This window comes from Triticum urartu, chromosome 2A (genome assembly GCF_056163025.1).
Source record: "Triticum urartu cultivar PI428250 chromosome 2A, HENAU_Tu73, whole genome shotgun sequence".
NCBI classification, from domain to species: Eukaryota; Viridiplantae; Streptophyta; class Magnoliopsida; order Poales; family Poaceae; genus Triticum; species Triticum urartu.
The window spans coordinates 173,061,610-173,068,118 of NC_141874.1; positions in this window are offsets into that span (position 1 = coordinate 173,061,610).

Genomic DNA, 6,509 nt, shown 5'->3' on the forward strand with positions numbered 1-6,509 from the left:
GCAAACTAAATAAGAGAGTCTTCCACAATCTTGGGGAGGATTTTCTAGTTGCTCAATGCTTTGTCTGATCATCCTCTTAAGAAAAATGAAATACTTGATATCCTCTATAATGGACTAACCGATGCTTCTAGGGACTTCCTAGATAGTTGTGCTGGTTGCGTTTTTAGGGAACGAACTATTGCTCAAGCTGAAGAATTATTGAATAACATATTGAAAAATTATGATGATTGGGCTATTCTTGAACCACCACCTAAACCTACTCCGAAGGTGAGGGGTATAATATATCTCAGTCCCGAAGATATGCAAGAGGCAAAGAAATCTATGAAGGAAAAGGGTATTAAAGCTGAGGATCTTAAAATTTTACCTCCTATTGAAGAAATACCTGGACTTAATACACCACCAATGCATAAGGTGGTAGAGGTAAATTCTCTTATGAAGTTTAATGAAAATGATAATCCTCACAATATGCATCCTAGTCAATGCCTTTATGAGTTTGAAAACTACATTAGAAAACAAGATCACTTCAATGCAAATGTTATGAAACAATTGAAATATAACTCTGATAAGATTGCTCGCTTGAGTGACTTGTTATTTAGAATATCAAATGATGTTAGAGGTGTTGGAAAACATGCTTCTATGGTTCAGACTCAATTAGAACAAGTTGCTAAATCTCAAAGAGAATTGCTTGATGAAATGAATCATAATATGCATGACTTTGCTGTTAGAGTTGCAACTAGAGGAGGTAAAATGACTCAGGAACCACTTTATCCTGAGGGACAACCTAAAAGAATTGAACAAGATTCACAAAGAGCTAACACTAGTGCACCTAGTCCTTCTAAAAAGAAAAAGAAAAAGAAAAATGATAGGACTTTGCACACTTCTAGTGAACCTGAAATAGAAAAACCTCCTGATAATGAAAATGAAACTTCTATCTTTGATGCTGAAACCCAATCTGGTAATGAACACTCACCTAGTAATAATAAAAAAGATAATGAATAGGTTCATGAAGAATCTCAACCAATTAATGGTAAAGAACCAGATAATGATGTTGAGATAGAACCACCTGTTGATCTTGATAACCCACAACCTAAAAATAAAATATATGACAAAAGAGACTTCATTGCTAGAAAACACGGTAAAGAAAGAGAACCATGGGTTCAAAAACCTATGCATTTTCCACCCAAGTCAACTAAAAATAATGGTGATGAAGAATTTGAACGCTTTGCTGAAATGCTGAGGCCAGTCTTTTTGCGTACTCGCTTGATTGATATATTGAAAATGCCTCCTTATGCAAAGTATATGAAAGACACCATCACAAATAAGAGAAAAATACCGGAAGCTGAAATCTCCACTATGCTTGCTAATTATACTTTTAAAGATGGAGTACCTAGAAACTTGGAGATCCGGGAATACCAACTATACCTTGCTCTATCAAAAAGAATTATGTGAAAACTGCTTTGTGTGATTTAGGAGCTAGTGTTAGTGTTATGCCTTTCTCTTTATATAAAAGACTTGACTTGAATAAACTCACACCCACTGAAATATCTTTGCAAATGGCTGACAAATCAACTGCCATACCTATTGGTATCTGTGAGGATGTGCCCATTGTTGTTGCTAATGTTACTATTTTGACTGACTTTGTTATACTTGAGATGCCCGAGGACGACAGCATGTCGATTATCCTTGGTAGACCCTTCTTGAATACTGCAAGGGCTATTATTGATTGCAATAAAAGCAAGGTCGCTTTTCATATTAATGGTAATGAGCATAAGGTGCACTTTCTGAAAAAACAATTCCACGTGAATGGTATTAATGTTATTGAAAAATCTCCAACAATCACTATTGGAAGTTTTCAAATACCTCTACCCACTGTCAAGAAGAAATATGAAATGCTTATTGTTGGGGAACGCAGTAATTTCAAAAAAAATCCTACGCACACGCAAGATCCATCTAGGTGATGCATAGCAATGAGAAGGGAAGAGTATGTCTACATACCCTCGTAGACCGAAAGCGGAAGCGTTATGAAACGTGGTTGATGTAGTCGAACGACTTCGTGATCCAACCGATCAAGTACCAAATGCAAGGCACCTCCGTGATCTGCACACGCTTAGCTCGGTGACGTCCCTCGTACTCTTTATCCAGTTGAGGCCGAGGGAGAGTTTCGTTAGCACGACGGCGTGATGACGGTGATGATGAAGTTACCGACGCAGGGCTTCGCCTAAGCACTACAACGATATGACCGAGGTGGAATTCTGTGGAGGGGGGCACCGCACACGACTAAACAATCAACTTGTGTGTCTATGGGGTGCCCCCTCCCCCGTATATAAAGGGGTGGAGGAGGGGGCCGGCCGGCCACCTTGGGCGCGCCCCCAAGGGGGGAATCCTACTCCTACTAGGAGTAGGTTCCCCCCTTTCCTAGTCCTACTAGGAGGGGGAAGGAAGGGAGAGAGGGGAGGAAGGAAAGGGGGGCCGGCCCCCTCCTAATTCGGATTGGGCTAGGGGCGCCCCTCCTTTTGGCCTTCTCCTCTATCTTCCACTAAAGCCCATGTAGGCCCATTAAGCCCCCGGGGGGTTCCGGTAACTTCCCGGTACTCCGAAAAATGCCCTAACTCATCCGGAACCATTCCGGTGTCCAAACATAGCCTTCCAATATATCTATTTTTATGTCTCCACCATTTCGAGACTCCTCGTCATGTCTGTGATCACATCTGTTACTCCGAACTACCTTCGGTACATCAAAACACATAAACTCATAATATCGATCATCATCGAACGTTAAGCGTGCCGACCCTACGGGTTCGAGAACTATGTAGACATGACCGAGACTCACTTCCGGTCAATAACCAATAGTGGAACCTAGATGCTCATATTGGTTCCTACATATTCTACGAAGATCTTTATCGGTCAAACCGCATAACGACATACGTTGTTCCCTTTGTCATCGGTATGTTACTTGCCCGAGATTCGATCGTCGGTATCTCAATACCTAGTTCAATCTCGTTACCGGCAAGTCTCTTTACTCGTTCCATAATGCATCATCCAGCAACTAACTCATTAGTGACATTGCTTGCAAGGCTTATAGTGATGTGCATTACCGAGAGGGCCCAGAGATACCTCTCCGACAACTGGAGTGACAAATCCTAATCTCGATCTATGCCAACTCAACAAACACCATCAGCGACACCTGTAGAGCATCTTTATAGTTGCCCAGTTACATTGTGATGTTTGATAGCACACTAAGTGTTCCTCCGGTATTCGGGAGTTGCATAACCTCATAGTCATAGGAACATGTATAAGTTATGAAGAAAGCAATAGCAATAAACTAAATGATCATAGTGCTAAGCTAACAGATGGGTCTTGTCCATCACATCATTCTCTAACGATGTGACCCCGTTCATCAAATGACAACACATGTCTATGGCTAGGAAACTTAACCATCTTTGATTAACGAGCTAGTCAAGTAGAGGCATACTAGGGACACTCTGTTTGTCTATGTATCCACACATGTATCAAGTTTTCGGTTAATACAATTATAGCATGAATAATAAACATTTAACATGGTATAAGGAAATATAAATAACAACTTTATTATTGCCTCTAGGGCATATTTCCTTCAGTCTCGCACTTGCACTAGAGTCAATAATCTAGTTCACATCGTCATGTGATTTAACACCAATAGTTTACATCTTTATGTGATTAGTTCACATCTCCATGTGACTAATACCCAAAGGGTTTACTAGAGTCAATAATCTAGTTCACATCGCTATGTGATTAACACCCAAAGAGTGATCGTGTTTTGCTTGTGAGAGAAATTTAGTCAAGGGTCTGCCACATTCAGAGCCATATGTATTTTGCAAATTTTTCTATGTCTACAATGCTCTGCATGGAGCTACTCTAGCTAATTGCTCCCACTTTCAATATGTATCCAGATTGAGACTCAGAGTCATCCAGATCGGTGTCAAAACTTGCATCGATGTAACTGTTTACGACAAACTTTTTGTCACCTCCATAACCAAGAAACATATCCTTATTCCACTAAGGATAATTTTGACCGATGTCCAGTGATCCACTCCTGGATCACTATTGTACCATCTTACCAAACTCTTGGTGAGGTACACAATAGGTCTGGTACAAAGCATAGCATACTTTGTAAAACCTATGGATGAGGCATAGGGAATGACTTCTCATTCTCTTTCTATTTTCTGCCGTGGTCGGGTTTTGAGTCTTTACTCAACTTCACACCTTGCAACACAGGCAAGAACTCCTTCTTTGACTGTTCCATTTTGAACTACTTCAAAATCTTGTCAAGGTATGTACTCATTGAAAAATATATCAAGTGTCTTGACCTATCTCTATAGATCTTGATGCTCAATATGTAAGTAGCTTTACCGAGGTCTTTCTTTGAAAAACTCCTTTCAAACACTCCTTTATGCTTTGCAGAATAATTCTACATTATCTCCGATCAACAATATGTCATTCACATATACTTATCAGAAAGGCTCTAGTGCTCCCACTCACTTTCTTGTAAATACAGGCTTCACCGCAAGTTAGTATAAAACCATATGCTTTTGATCACTTTATCAAAGCATATATTCCAACTCCGAGATGCTTGCACCAGTCCATAGATGGATCGCTGGAGCTTGCACACTTTGTGCTTAGGATTGACAAAACCTTCTTGTTGCATCATATATGACTCTTCTTTAAGAAATCCATTAAGGAATGCAGTTTTGACATCCATTTGCCAAATTTCATAAAATGTGGCAATTGCTAACATGATCCGGACAGACTTAAGCATCGCTACGAGTGAGAAAATCTCATCGTAGTCAACATATTGAACTTGTCGAAAACCTTTTGCGACAATTCTAGCTTTGTATATAGTAATACTACCATTAGCGTTTGTCTTCCTCTTGAAGATCCATTTATTCTCAATGGCTTGCCGATCATTGGGAAAGTCAACCAAAGTCCACACTTTGTTCTCATACATGGATCCCATCTCAGATTTCATGGCCTCAAGCCATTTTTGCGGAATCTGGGCTCATCATCGCTTCCTCATAGTTCATAGGATCGTCATGGTCTAGTAACATGACTTATAGAAAGGATTACCATACCACTCTAGTGCGGACCATACTCAGGTTGACCTACAAGGTTCGGTAGTAACTTGATCTGAAGTTTCATGATCATCATCATTAGCTTCCTCACTAATTGGCGTAGGAATCACTAGAACTGATTTCTGTGATGAACTACTTTCCAATTCAGGAGAAGGTACAATTACCTTATCAAGTTCTACATTCCTCTCACTCACTTCTTTCGAGAGAAACTTCTTCTCTAGAAAGGATCCATTTAGCAATGAATATCTTGCCTTCGGATCTGTGATAGAAGGTGTACCCAACAGTTTCCTTTGGGTATCCTATGAAGATGCATTTCTCCGATTTGGGTTCGAGCTTATCAGGTTGAAGCTTTTTCACATAAGCATCGCAGCCCAAACTTTAAGAAACGACAACTTGGGTTTCTTGCCAAACCACAGTTCATAAGGTGTCATCTCAACGGATTTCGATGGTTCCCTAATTAACGTGAATGCAGTTGTATCTAAAGCATAACCTCAAAACGATAGCGGTAAATCAGTAAGAGACATCATAGGTCACACCATATCTTATAAAGTACGGTTACGATGTTTGGACACACCATTACGTTGTGGTGTTCCAAGTGGCATGAGTTGCGAAACTATTCCGCATCGTTTCAAATGAAGACCAAACTCGTAACTCAAATATTCTCCTCCATGATCAGATCATAGAAACTTTATTTTCTTGTTATGATGATTTTCCACTTCACTCTGAAATTCTTTGAACTTTTCAAATGTTTCAGATTTATGTTTCATCAAGTAGATATATCCATATCTGCTCAAATCATCTGTGAAGGTCAGAAAATAACAATACCCACCACGAGCATCAACACTCATCGGACCGCATACATCAGTATGTATTATTTCCAATAAGTTTGTTGCTCGTTTCGTTGTTCCAGAGAATGGAGTCTTAGTCATCTTGCCCATGAGGCATGGTTCGCAAGCATCAACTGATTCATAACCAAGTGATTCCAAAAGTCCATCAGCATGGAGTTTCTTCATGCGCTTTATACCAATATGACATAAACGTCAGTGCCACAAATAAGTTGCACTATCATTATTAAACTTATATCTTTTGGCTTCAATACTATGAACATGTGTATCACTATTATCAAGATTTAGTAAAAATAGACCACTCATCAAGGGTGCATGACCATAAAAGATATTACTCATATAAATAGAACAACTATTATTCTCTGATTTAAATGAATAACCGTCTCGCATCAAATAAGATCCAGATATAATGTTCATGCTTAATGCTGGCACCAAATAACAATTATTCGGGTCTAAAACTAATCCCGAAGGTAGATGTAGAGGTAGCGTGCTGACGACGATCATATCGACTTTGGAACCATTTCCCACGCGCATTGTCACCTCGTCCTTAGCCAAT